Consider the following 14,191-nt stretch of genomic DNA (forward strand, 5'->3'; position numbering starts at 1 on the left):
TATAGCACAGGGAACTCTGCTCAATATTCTGTAACAACCTAATTAGGAAAGAATTTGAAAAAGAATAGATAAAGGTGCATATATAACTGAATCACTGTTGCTCAGCTGAAACTGACACAACATTGTTGATCAACTGTTCTCCAATATAAAATAAAAAGTTAAAAAAAGGATTTAGAGAAGTATGCAACTTCACCCCAAAGTTCACTTAATTTGTTTTCTTTTCCCAGGGGTTAAAATGTTTTCAAATGACAGTACATTTTATATCCTTGGCATGCACTATGGTTTCGATAAGAGGCAGTAAATATAAGTGGCCAAGGGACTGGCATGCACAGCCACTGTTAATTCGAACTTCTCAGGACATATCATGAAGGACAGGGAACAGTGAACTGGGAAGAGTAGAATCTGCCAGGTGCCGAGGGCTGCCGAGGGCACTTGAGTCAGCTGTCTCCATGGACCACAAGGGAACAAGGCTGGCCAGGCTCTTGAGATGCGAGGAACCCTGGCAACCACCTGTCACCCTCCCTCCTGTCATAGGGTGCCACCTGAGGCTCAGAGAGGTGCAGTGGTCTGTAAGCACCACACAGCAGCAGCAGCCTGGCCATCTGAGCGAGGTCCCCGCTCTGCTTGGCTGTTCAGTACGTGCTCTGTGAACACGTCCGCAGGAGGAAGCAGAGGTTCAGAAGTGGGAGGGCAGGGACCCAAACAAGAAATGATGAGTCTGAGAGGGGTTTTGATTTGAGAAGAAAACACATGTAGGAATAAATGAGTCATAGGATGAAATGCACAGCACGGGGAATATGGTTAATAACACTGTAACATCTTTATAGGATAACAAGTGGTGACTAGACTTATCACGATGATCATTTTGCAATGAATGGGAACATCAAATCACTGTTGTAAATCTAGAAATAACATAATGTTGTAGGTCAATTATAACTCAATAATAATAATTCATCAATTAATTAAAATACATGTAGGAAATTGATGAGAAGTTAGAGAGATCAGGTTGGGTTTTGGGCTGATAGCCCTTGAATACCATATCAAAGTGTCTCATACCTTTTTTTTTTTTTTTCCAAGAAGGTAACAGAGAATTACCACATATTGGAACAGAGCTCAAACATCAAATCCACTATTTTTTTGTCCCAGAAACAGACTAACCTGTGATGAGGAAGGAAAAGATCTTCCTGAGAGTAAAAATAATCTCAGAAAAGATCTTCCTGAGAATAAAAATAATCTCAGAATCCCAGGGAAGGAAAGAGGGTACCTAGATTTTTCACACATTCTCTCTGAAAAGAATAAATACTTTCACAATATCTTCCTTTAAAAAAAATTACATACCTTTTCTGTCATTTTCTGATGTAATGCATACATATTAATTATTTATAAACTTTCAATTGTATGAAGAAATGAAAACAATCCTTGTAATCTCCTCATCTGAAATCAAATATGGTTAATCTTTTAGTATATTTCCTTTAAAGGTTTGATTTTTTGTGTGCATTTTTACATAACTGATCTCATACTTTTATTTGACTCTATAACTTCTAATTTTTCTTCATATGACATAAATGGTATTCAGTGGTATTTCAGTGGTATTCAGTAAATACCTACAATTAAAATTCTCAAGCCCATCATTTCAAAGGTTTAAAACCTATACAATTAACCATACCCTCATGGCCACTTAGATTATTTCTTTTTTGTACCTAATGCTTCATTTTTGTGTTTCCATTTTTTCCCTTTCAGTATGTTTACTTAGAACAGATTCATAAAAATTAAACTCCTACATCAAATAGCACAGACATTTTTAAGGTCATTCATATATCTTGTTGAATTGACATAATTCTGGAGTATATACAGTATATATATATTATTTTTACATATAGAATTGCTAGAGTTTTTAGTTGAATAAAAGCAGTTTCTCCTTTTTAATGGCTTTTCTCCAATTACAAAAACATTTCATATTTGAAGAAAAGAACACTCTCCATAATGTTAGACTGCTGGGACTGGGGATAGGGCAACAGATGCTTACATGAAATTTAATGTCTACCACCCTTGGGCACTTTTTACAATGCTGCTTTCTCCTGTCTTCTGATCAGGGCTACATGACCCTCGATTTCCTCATCAACTACTCCACCCAGGTCCTCTGCCAGCCTCTCAGATTCTTGGATACGATCCGTCCTATGATTTACCAAGGGAGATTCCATCTTGCATTTCCTGGTAAAGAGGCCAAGTTCACACAAAGAGGCTTCTGCACCCTTGCCCAGGGCTTTGGAAGTTTTGCAACAAAAAGATTTGTGGCAGCCTGTGTGTTTCTCATTATCTTCCCTTGGATACAGTCACTGGCTTTCGTTCCAAAGGCACCCAAGGCTGGTCACTGTTCCTCCCAGAGCAGGGAGACTTCTTTCGTGCTAATGGTATGGAGAGAGATGAATCCCCAACCTCTCACACAGTCAGGCCTCCTCCTCTCCATCCCTTCTGGCAGAGGTCTGATTCACTCCCTCACTACCCACCTGCTCTCTTGCTGGGCCTCCCCACCCCCACCTCCTCTCCCTTCCAGTATTTCTCATCCACCACAGCAAGGTCAGGTCTTCTTGGAGCAGAAGTCATATTATGTTACAACTCTGCTCCAGCATCTGCAGCAGTTCTTTGTTACCTACATGGGAAACAGGGCCCAGCATTTTGCAATGGGTCAATAAATGTTTAGCATCTGCTTTTTAATGAGTGAGCTCTAAGCACCAGGGGAGCTATACAGTGAGCTCTATGTCTGGTTCTGGGAGCTGAAACAGACATATGAAAAGTTAAATAAGAAGGCTTCAGCTCCCAGCTCTTTCCAGTTCCCCAGTCCTGCATATTTGGCCGCCAGCTCTCACACTCACACTCACACTTGTTTCAAACAGAACTTACTCACTTCTCCCCCAGTCTACGTTCTCTATAGAATAGCCCCACTATCCATGTTCTCAAGACAAGACAGATACAAGCCAGGACTATAGGGAGATGTAGGGGTCAGGAGATTTTGGCTTTGTAGTGCCCATCAACATCAGTTATCTACTTATTCACTTTCTTAGTAGTGCTTAGAAACATAAAAAGTAGAAACATAAAAAAATAAACAAGGCATGTCCCCACTGTTGTGAGTAGATAACCTAGTGGAGGAGACCTAGAGTTTGCAGGAACAAACGGTCCAGCGTCAACTCACACACAAACTGTGGCTCACAAACCTGAGTCTCCAGGTCCTCCCCAATCATTCAGTGCAGCAAAAGTGGGCCAAGACATCTCCACGCATCCTCACAATTCTCTTGGACTTGTCTTCTACCAAATCTGAATCAATCCAGGCACTAGAACAACCACAATTTGTGGACACTTTATACTTATAGAGCACTCTTCCAAACATCCCAAACTCTTCATGCAACATCTTGCTGTGATTTAACCCTCACAACAAAATCACAGGGTGTGTTCTCATCACCTTCCTTTTACAGATGAGAAAATCACACTTGAAGGAATTTATATTCTTTTGGTGCAACAGACATATGTTTAAATTCTAACGTGTCCGAAATTAAGGGTAAACATGTATTCATGAAGATCTTTGCCATTAGTGATTTAACAATCTGAGGAGAGACAGAAACCTAAATGAATAATTTCCACATAATATGGTGTGAGGACAGAATGTGCAGAAGTTGCAACAAACGTAGAAAAATAACATCATTCAGCCCAACCCACAGTCTCAGGGAGCGTCCAGGGAAGGTGGGGGCGAAGGGAAGAAACATGTCAATTAAACTAGAACTTGAATGAGTTGTTGGCTCACAGATAGGGAAACTAGAATCTGAATTTGGGTTTGTTGGACTCTCCAATTCATGTTTTTCCCTATTCTGTGACATGGTAGGTTTTCAATGGATATTCACTGAGTGACAGAAGAAATGAAGGAATAAATGAATACATTATGCTTCCTCCTATGGAGAGAATGGCTGAAATATCAGTCCAAACAGTAACTTTGGCTTCCAAACGCCCACATTCTGACCAGCTTACCTAACCAGCTAATGCAGCTTAGGGAATTCCAGGAAGACTCCCTGGTAACAGGGCAGGTGGTTCTCAATATTGGAGCCCTAATTCACTGCTACAATCTCTCAGAATTGGTTGGTAGGTTCTAGAATTGAGAAGAGGACTCCCCACTTCTTTCTACTCCACTGCCTCAAAAAGCCTTTTGTAGTGTCCTGGACTTTGCATACAATGGAAAATAAACTACAATAAGTAAGACCAGAGTTCCAATTGCTACAGCAAAGATTCCCTCAGAATCCCACATGAAACCCCTTTGGCTCCAGATAACTCTGTGTAAGGAAAACGGATCCTAATTCTCCTACGCCTACCTCCTCTGAAATTCGGCTTTGGAAGGACGAGAGCCAGGATCTCCAAGACTTGAAGATCAGAGCAATGCGCCCACATCCTCAAGCGATTACATGGGGCTGCCTCTCTCCTCCCACAGCCTCCAGCTCCTCTGTGTTTGAGGAGCAGATGCCTCCATGCCAGCAGCCCCCATCCTGTACTTCCTGCTTCGCAGCCCAAATCTCTGCCTTCTGTCTTCCTACACTTGTACACATGCAGTAAGCTTGGAGCTTGTGTGTGCCACCATTTTACAATTAAAAAACCCCAAATAAGAGACAGGTGGTGGGATTCTCCCAGGGAATTAAAAGAAAGACGTCAAGCCCATGCCACCGTCTGAATCTGGCTACCCAGTGAGCACCCCAGGAGTGGGTGGCTGGGGTTAAGGCTATGATTTCAGTAGTAAAAATGCAGAATCTACCCAAACAATAAAAACTTGCTTTTATTCGTTGGTCCCAAGTATTTCTACTCCGAATTTCCTCTAGATTCTTCCCAATTCTTGAGAAAAGTTGGACTAATTTTGAACAATTAACGGAATCAGTTTGTGGAGACGTGTCATCTGAATAAAATCACAATGGTTTCTTGAAGGAAGGCAATATGAAATGGACCTTAGAGAGTCACAGACTCTTTGGTACCATTATTTGCATCAGTTTGGGGCTCAGGAATCTTCATTGCCTGCTTAAGATTTAATGAATCAATTTCTCCATGGTGGGTTAAGATGGGGTTGCAAATTTTGCCATTGGGGCAAAAATCACTGTTATTTTCCTTTCCTTTAAGGAAGTAGAGTTCATCTCATACACTGGGGGTCAGCAGACATGTGTCTGAAAAGGCCCAGATAAATATTTTAGGTTTTGTGGGCCATAAGAATTCTGCTGCAACTATTCAACTCAGCTGATGTAGCACAAAAGAAGTCACAGACAATATGTAAATATATGAGCATAGCTGGGTTTCAATAAAACTTTATTTACAAAAGCAGGCCTGTTTGTTTTACCATCATCTAAGTAAACTCTAAAAATATCAGAACCGGCATTAAACATGATTCCCAGGTGATCTGTATACAATATATCTGGAAACCAGTGTGTCTTAAATCTAACCAAATTGCAAATTCTGAGGCCTGAAATTCTGTATTTTCAAGCAAGCTCCCAGGTGATACTGATGTTGTCAGTGGATGTTGCTTTAATTAGCAAAGATCTATTTAGAGATTCTCCACAAAACCCAATACTGGGGTAGAACATAGGAACTGGTGGGTACCAGCAGCCCACCAATCAGTTCAGTTCAGTCGCTAAGTCGTGTCCAACTCTTTGCGACCCCATGGACAGCAGCACGCCAGGCCTCGCTGTCCATCACCAACTCCCAGAGTTCACTCAAACTTATGTCCATCGAGTTGGTAATGCCATCCAACCATCTCATCCTCTGTCGTCCCCTTCTCCTCCTGCCTTCAACCTTTCCCAACATAAAGGTCTTTTCCAATAAGTCAGTTCTTTGCATCAGGTAGCCAAAGTGTTGGAGTTTCAGCTTCAGCATCAGTCCTTCCAATGAATATTCAGGATTGATTTCCTTTAGGATGGACTGGTTGGATCTCCTCTCAGTCCAAGGGACTCTCAAGAGTCTTCTCAAACACCACAGTTCAAAAGCATCAATTCTTCAGCACTCAGCCTTCTTCACAGTCCAACTCTCACATCCATACATGACTACTGGAAAAACCATTGCTTTGACTAGACGGACCTTTGTTGGCAAAGTAATGTCTCTGCTTTTTAACATGCTGTCTAGGTTGGTCATAGCTTTTCTTCTGAGGAGCAAGTGTCTTTTAATTTCATGGCTGCAGTCAACATCTGCAGTGATTTTAGAGCCCCCAAAAATAAGGTCTCTCACTATTTCCATTGTTTCCCCATCTATTTGCCACGAAGTGATGGGACCAGATGCCATGATCTTAGTTTTCTGAATGTTGAGTTTTAAGCCAACTTTTTTACTCTCTTTCACTTTCATCAAGCCCACCGATATCCACTCAGTTTCTCTACCTCCAAACAAAATAATACATGGATAATACTATGCTAAATATTATACCAAAGCCAAAATAACTGACAGATACTCAGACCATGACTAAGAGGGTCTCACAGTCTTTTGGAATGGGAGTCGGGGGGGTGGTGCAAGTGGAACCTCATACACATAAAAAAGTAATCGATACAAGAGACAGTGTGAATGTCTTTTGTAAGACAATGAGACATCAGTGAAAAACCCTGACAAATGCTGTGAATGTCTAGCAGGAAGACCCCAATCCTTCTCATCCATCATAAAGTGAGGAATGAGGGGCTCTGTAATCCAGGAAGCAAGAATTTTGAGTAAGCTCAGGGTCAAGAGGAAATTCAGTGAACATTTCTAGCCAGAAACACAATATGATTCCTTCAGCCCACAATAGCAGAATAAAAGAGTTGAGGTAATATGAAAAATTATAGAGTATTGAAAATGGACACAATGGAAATAAAATTCTTTATAGCAGCCCTAGATCAACTCTGAGGGCAAAACAGTTTGTGACTGACCCTTAAATCTACTCTTAAAAGCTACAAAGACTAAAGCCAAAGCAAGAGGTTGAGATCTTAGAAAACACTAGCTCAAAGTGTTTCATGTATATATATTTTGAGGTCCCTAGATATTTCCCCCTGAAGGCTTATTGTTATGACACCTTAAATCTGGTTCACTCCCCTGGTAGCTCAGTTGGTAAAGAATCCACTTGCAATACAGGAGACCCCGGTTCAATTCCTGGGTCAGGAAGATCCACTGGAGAAGAGATAGGCTACCCACTCCAGTATTCTCTGGCTTCCCTCGTGGCTCAGCTGGTAAAGAATCCACCTCCAATGCGGGTGACCTGGGTTTGATCCCTGGGTTGGGAAGATCCCCTGGAGAAGGGAACGGCTAACTACTCCAGTATTCTAGCCTGGAGAATTAAAGAGAGGTTGCAAAGAGCTGGACATGACTGAGCAACTATCAGGAAAAAAAAAAAAGAAAAAAAATCTGGTTCAGAAATGCAACCACATGCAGCAAGAGGGGCATCGGAAATGAGCATCTCCCAAAGCAAAGTCATCCATCCTGCCTGGAGCATGTTCCACACAGATGCTGGATTTCAAGGATGGTATCCAGATGTCTCAAGCCAGCCAGTGAGCAGGCTGGCACCTCCCTCCTTTGCAACTCTATCTGTCACCACTCCTCCTCCCCAACCCTCTGCTCCTGGGAGATGGCTACTTCCTCCTTCCCCTCCACCTGTATGCCCAGTTCCATCCTTGTTTTCTGGTCATTCTGCGTCCTTATTGTCTAGGTCCGCTCCATCAATAATGAGTGACCTACACCTTTCTCTGTGTATCAAATCTCGGCCTGGCCTCCAAGCCGCACCCCTCCACAGTCAAGGCATTTATCCTCCGACCGGCCCAGCCACAATTGCTGCTCTCCTCCCTTCAACCTTTCACCACGGTCTCAACACATCCTCACCTGCTCGAGGGAATTCTCTTCTGTGTTACTTCTCTCTGTTGTTCAGCTTAGGCTGGGTTATTTCTCATATACATTTTGAATCATTCCAAGTCTCTTCCAGAGTCACTTACATATCACAGGGGCTCAGTAAACAGTGTTATTATTTTATTAAGTAAAAATACTATGCAAAGTCCTTGGATCCCATGAGAAAAAAAAAAGCATGTTGCCTAGCCCACCAGTTCTTTTTCAGATCACTGCAGCCTGCTCTCAGGTTCTGCTTTTCAGAATGTTTTTGGAGCCTGGTTCATCCGGAAATGTCTGAGTCAACCTGCCCACCTCCGGCGCATCTCACCCCACCCCACCCCCATCTCTGTACAGAGCTAGCTTCCTCCATGTCTATAGGGCTCCCTGCTGTTGCGCAGTCACACACCCTCCCTGTGGCTCCCTGATTAGATGCTGACCAGGATCTTGCCTTCTCTAAAATGATCCAGGCACAGTCCAATTCCAAAATCTCAGACCCTCAGGTTTATTGCAGCAACACAATTACAGTGTGTCATTTATCTCAACCGTAATCCATTCTGTGACTAAGCAGGCGTCTCCAGGGTTTGCTCCTGTCACGACCCCAACTTCCACCCACCCCCCACCTCCAACACCCCCACCCATGCTGTCTTCATGCCTCAGCACACGTGTCCCTCAAGACACACGAAACCAGAACTTCCCATCAGAGATGCTCATGAGAAGCAGACCACTCGCAATGAGGAAAGGACGGCCTGCAGCTCGTGAAGGAAAATCCAGCTACAGTTGGAAACACGAGCTTTTCCTTTAAAGGAGAAAGTCAGTTTGGCAGCAGCGCTCTTCTAAGCCGCCCTCCAACAGTGTTGAAAGAACCATTTGGGGAGAGAGGGAAAGGAAGAACGTGCGAGTGACAAATGGGGAGCGGAAAACAGCGAAAGAGAGGGAGACGAAGGAAAAGGAGAGAGGAGACAGAACGGCAGTAAAAAGGCACAGAGGAGGGAGGAGGGGGAGGCAGAGCAAGAGAGTGGGGATCAGGAAAAGGGGAAGGGAGCAGAGGGGGCGGTGGGAGCAGGAAGGAGAGGAAGAAGGGAGGAGGACGGCGGGCACCACGGGGTCTCACAGACAGGGCCGCCAGTTTTGTGGGAATCCTGCCTGTCTCCCATGGGAGCTCTGCCATCCAGAAGAGGATAGGCTCTCCACTGGCTCATTAGAAACACTCAGCGCTAAAAGGTCTATGCCAGATCCCCTTGGCCCAATACAGACAACTGAACAGAATTCAGGGACTCGATCTCCAAAGGCACTTGTTGACCTTCTGTGCTCAGCCTTCATTAGAGATGCAAGATCTTTGAAAAGTCGGTGAGCAAATATCCAGAGTTTCTATTAACGCTCCTTTTCCCTCACAAGTGTTCCAGTTTAGATGCTAAATACTTGCTCTTCCTATTAGCAAGAGACACAGGAAGCTGAAACTTATTGAGTCTTTAAACAGATTGAAATACTTAGTCTCATCATTTTGAGAAAAGGGGGAAGTCTGCACTGGTGACCAGCAGAGACCAGCAGGGTGGAATGAATCCAAAGTACCTGAGATAATTCTGGGCATAACACCACGATGGGGAGGGCGGGGGCCACACGGACAAGGTGCTCAAGCCAAAGCTACTTATAGCACATCTTGGATATTGAAATAATACTTTCTAGAAATAGTCATTAAGATTGGGTGGCAGGGGAAGAAAAGACCACAATGATGAGTACTTTTACCCTTCTGAGAGGTAAAACAGAATGAATCACAGATAAATAATGGACTAGAGAGTCAAATGGAGTCAGTCAAATGGAGAGAGTCAAATCACAGTCAAATGGAATAGAGAGACTCTGCAATAACCTCTGGTTAGTGGGTAAATGCAGCTATGGATTATTCATTCTGAAATGTATACCATGAAGGCTAAAGTTAAAGATCACTTAGCTCTCCAGTATCAAGAATCTATTGGAAGGAGGAAAGGAAGGACTGAAGGATGGAAGGGAACTGGTTTCAGGGCAATCTATGGGAAGAAAGGGACCCAAGTTATTTTAAGGAGTAATGGGGGAAGGTGGGCAGTTACCTAGACAATAAACTGAAACGAGTGTGTAATCCCAGGAGCATTGTTAGTGAGAAGAAATCTCCTGGGGAATGTGAGGAAATAGTACTTTACCCTCCTGCCCTTCATCCTTCATCCCAAGGATTGTCCACATTATTCACTCAGTTGCACATTCATTCAACAAGTGTCACAGAAGCTGCACATTAGATGTAAGCCTAAGTCAAGGCACGGGGTCCTCAGTGAGCATCTTCCACGTGCCGGAACCCACACTAGATGCCAGGGATACGGGCATGAAGGGGATGTTCTCTGCCTTTGGTGACCTATGGACTGAGAGGGTCTCAGATGCATGAAATTACTACAGACCTAGTTTAGTTGGTAGGATTCAGGTCTGCTAACAGATGAACTGAGAAGTCTCCTTCAGACCAAAATTCACCTACAGCTGACCACCTGGACCTGTGCAAGTGCTTTTGGTTTCCTCATGAAGCTTTGCAGTATATCATGCTTCTTTTTTTGCCTTGAGACCTGGAGCTAAGCGGCCCACTTATCTGCAATTAGCATCCCTGGCTAGGTTTTCTTGTGCTTTTAACTCTCCCAAACCTTATTATAGGGCTCTGGTTCTCTTATCCTGGTTTTAGTAGTTCTATTAAGTCTTTTTTTTTTTTTTTTTTTCCTAAACCACCTCAAATTATTGCTGGAAGCAGGAAATTAATTTAAATTTTTTCTAAATGGAATTGTACTATTAAAAGAGGCCTAGATTGATCCAGGAAACCCAGAGATTCCAGTGGGTCCTGTAAAAACAGGGAGACCTAGAGATCCTGGGTCACTCAGAGCTGGGGGTCCAGGACACCCTAGGATGAACATTTACTCTGGGTTGGCCACAACCAGATCCTTGAAATGCGAAGAGGACATGGACATTCAACACCAAGTTCCCTATATGATCAAACCCATGACCTTTTCATTTGCAATTATCTCCAGGAGACAGGGCTTCCCAGGTGGCTCCATGGTAAAAAATTCACCTGCCAGTGTAGGAAGTGTGGGTTCGATCCCTGGTCCAGGAAGATCTCCTGGAGAAGGAAATGGCAACCCACTCCAGCCTTCTTGCCTGGAAAACCCCGTGAACAGAGGCGCCCAGTGGGCTACAGTCCATGGAGTTGCAAAAGAGTCAGACACAACTTAGCAACTGAACAACAACAACACCAAAGACAGAATCCAAGGTTCACCTTTCTCCATGACACCAACCAGGGTAAGTGAGGGGCTCGGGGGAGCCACACTGTCACCCCCAATCTCCTGTGGCTACACAGCTTCCGTGACCAGCCCTACTTACATCAATGGGTGCAGAGCATTCTCCAAGGGACAGGATCCTCAGGAATCGCTGGCCTCTGCTTCTCTTCAATTATTGCTGCTTCTCTTCAATTATTGCTGCTTCTTGGCTTCAAGTCACAGCCTTGGAACTTTCTAGAACATTGAACCCCGGACCAGTTGTAGATCTCCTTTTAGAAAGGGGGAGAAAAGGGAAAGCAATGCTTTGTTACAAACTTTTTCTTCATTCACATTTTCTTTCCTGCTTGACATTTCTGTCCACCACTATTAAATAGAAGCTTCCCAGCGGCCCCAGGCTCTGAAGGAATTTGACAGATCCTCAGGGATTTTGTTTATAGGGGTTACACAATTGATATTTATCAATTTAGAAATTAAAAACTGTGAATTTTAAATTTATTACTTTTTTCATTAAAATATAATTGTATGTTAACACATATAATAATTTTTTATAAAAATTTTTCAAAAAATACTAGAAGACTGACACTGCTTAATATTTTTAAAAATCTTTTTGATATCTGACTTAATCAAATAGGTCCTATTATCTGCTTCTAGATTCTATTTGTTACAATAATAACGCAAGTCATTTAACCTCTGGAAAACCCCACCATATACTTGTGGGAGAATGAGAGTGAAAAAAAAAAAGCAAATCCTAATGTTACTTTGAGAATAGTTTTTATTTTGTGGATCCCCTAAAATGGTCTCACAAACTTGCAGGGACCCCCAGAGCACCCTGGAATAACTGCTCCACATTCCACCTCAGACTATCAGTCCCCTTCTTCAGGTACAACTAGGTATCAGTTGACTGAGTAATTTTCTAGAACCATCCTACATGTATGTAAAACTATATGGATGTACAGGGTTTTTAATTTAAAAACTCAAGTTTTAGTATCCTGTACATTTCACTTTGGGCTTTCTGTTTACATGTTGGGGGTAGTTGCATTTTTTAGCATATGTGGTTATGTCGTTCCTTTCTAAAGATCTGTTGTTTTCCACTGAATGTATATAACCACATATAACTTCATCAGTCCTGCAGTGTCCGAGTAGATGAACAGCTACCAGAAGTTGTCAGCTTCTTCACTGAAAGATCTAGAACTTAAAGGGAATAAAGTAGCCACACAGATCAAGAATGCATGTCACATATGTTAGTACAGCTTTCCTCTGGTGACTAGTTCCCCAGAAAGGCATGCAGCTGAAGCCTTCAAAATTTGAGAAAATATTCAAACTCTTGCTCTCCTACTGTCCTTTTCTAGTTGGGGTTTATCTCACTATTTCAGAAGAAGTTTGTACTAATATCTCTGCACCTACCTGTACAAGAATGTTTACAAACATCAACCTCTCAAATCATACTCACTATCATTAGTGTCATGTCATCATGGGGGAAGTGCCAAGTGTCCCCAAGTATTTTATTTTATTTGGCCACACTATGAAGCATGTGAGATCTTAGTTTCCTGGCCAGGAATCAAACCTAAGCCCCCTGCAGTGGAAGCACAGAGTCTCAACCACTGGACCTCCAGGGCAGTCCCCTGAACAGTATTCCTGAAAACTAGTTCCCTGTGGTACTAAGGTGGCAAAGGCTAACCCTGTTAGATCACAATTTTCCTGACACAGAAAATGCATCACCTAAAGGAAGCCCTCACCTCACATGGCTAATTTGGTCTAACGACTCTGTGTGACCCCATAGACGGCAGCCCACCAGGCTCCCCCGTCCCTGGGATTCTCCAGGCAAAAACGCTGGAGTGGGTTGCCATTTCCTTCTCCAATGCATGAAAGTAAAAAGTGAAAGTGAAGTCGCTCAGTCGTGTCCAACCCTCAGCGATCCCATGGACTGCAGCCTTCCCGGCTCCTCCGTCCATGGGATTTTCCAGGCAAGAGTACTGGAGTGGGGTGCCATTGCCTTCTCCGGTATGAAGACTACCCGGGTTCATTTCCTCACTTTCATATTCACTAGCTGTGAATCTTGGGAGTTACTTAGCTTCTACTTGTAAAATGGAGATAATGACACCTGTCTCAAGAAGTCGTAAAGAAGAATTGTAATTCTCCATTAGATGTGCCTGACACAGAAGGTGCTCAGGGCTCAGGAACTGTTCACCTTCTCCCTTTATTGTTCTATTAACAGAAATAATATGTAAGATGGATCTTACGTCCTGGACTGAAGATGTTATGTCTTATGTCCTGGCTTTTCCAGGAACCTCAGTCATCCTGTCCTTTAGGAAGTCTGGAGCTATTAGACACTAGGGCAAGAGAAGATGATAGAAATTGTTCTTTTTCTCCTCTTGTGAGATGTTTGTCATCTGTCTGATTCAGAATGAGAGACACAGGTCTGCTTTCCTTTTCATTAGGCCAAGAAAACAGGCACCAACATTCCCAGCATTTCTGCCTCAAGTTTCCAGTCTGCCTCTGAAATTCTATAGGCCAGTGTGGTTTTTAGACCCATAGAACCTAGAGAAAACCTCCCAGGTTTAGGGGTGCTCCTCCAGTGAAGATGAGCAGAGATTTGCTTTTGAACAATTCCTAGGAGTAGAACCAGCACTTATGATAATTATAGACAGACGTATTATAACCTTCATTTATAGATGTGATGGAGAAGTCAATGGCACCCTACTCCAGTACTCTTTCCTGGAGAATCCCATGGGCGGAGGAGCCTGGTGGGCTGCAGTCCATGGGGTCGCTAGAAGTTGGACACGACTGAGTAACTTCACTTTCACTTTTTACTTTCATGCATTGGAGAAGGAAATGGCAACCCACTCCAGTGTTCTTGCCTGGAGAATCCTAGGGACAGGGGAGCCTGGTGGGCTGCCGTCTATGGGGTCACACAGAGTCAGACACGACTAAAGTGACTTAGCTTAGCTTAGCTTATAGATGTGAGACTAAGGTTTGAAGACATTAGGTAAATTCCCCAAGGTAACACAGCTAACAAGGTCAGGATTGTAACTCAAAACCAGGTTTGCCCTACTCCAAAGCTC

At 43.2% G+C, this 14,191-nt stretch overlaps 1 protein-coding gene across 3 annotated transcripts in view; it reads right to left on the reverse strand.

The window, feature by feature from the left end:
- DDR2 (discoidin domain receptor tyrosine kinase 2) overlaps positions 1-14,191 on the reverse strand; it is a 187,497-nt gene that overhangs the window by 146,725 nt on the left and 26,581 nt on the right. For all 3 annotated transcript variants that reach the window (XM_055587247.1, XM_055587245.1, XM_055587246.1), the window contains exon 2: positions 11,233-11,398. The gene's annotated coding sequence lies outside the window, so the exon portion shown is untranslated. The remainder of the gene's footprint in view (positions 1-11,232; positions 11,399-14,191) is intronic.

This window comes from Bubalus kerabau, chromosome 6, assembly GCF_029407905.1.
Source record: "Bubalus kerabau isolate K-KA32 ecotype Philippines breed swamp buffalo chromosome 6, PCC_UOA_SB_1v2, whole genome shotgun sequence".
Lineage (NCBI taxonomy): Eukaryota > Metazoa > Chordata > Mammalia > Artiodactyla > Bovidae > Bubalus > Bubalus kerabau.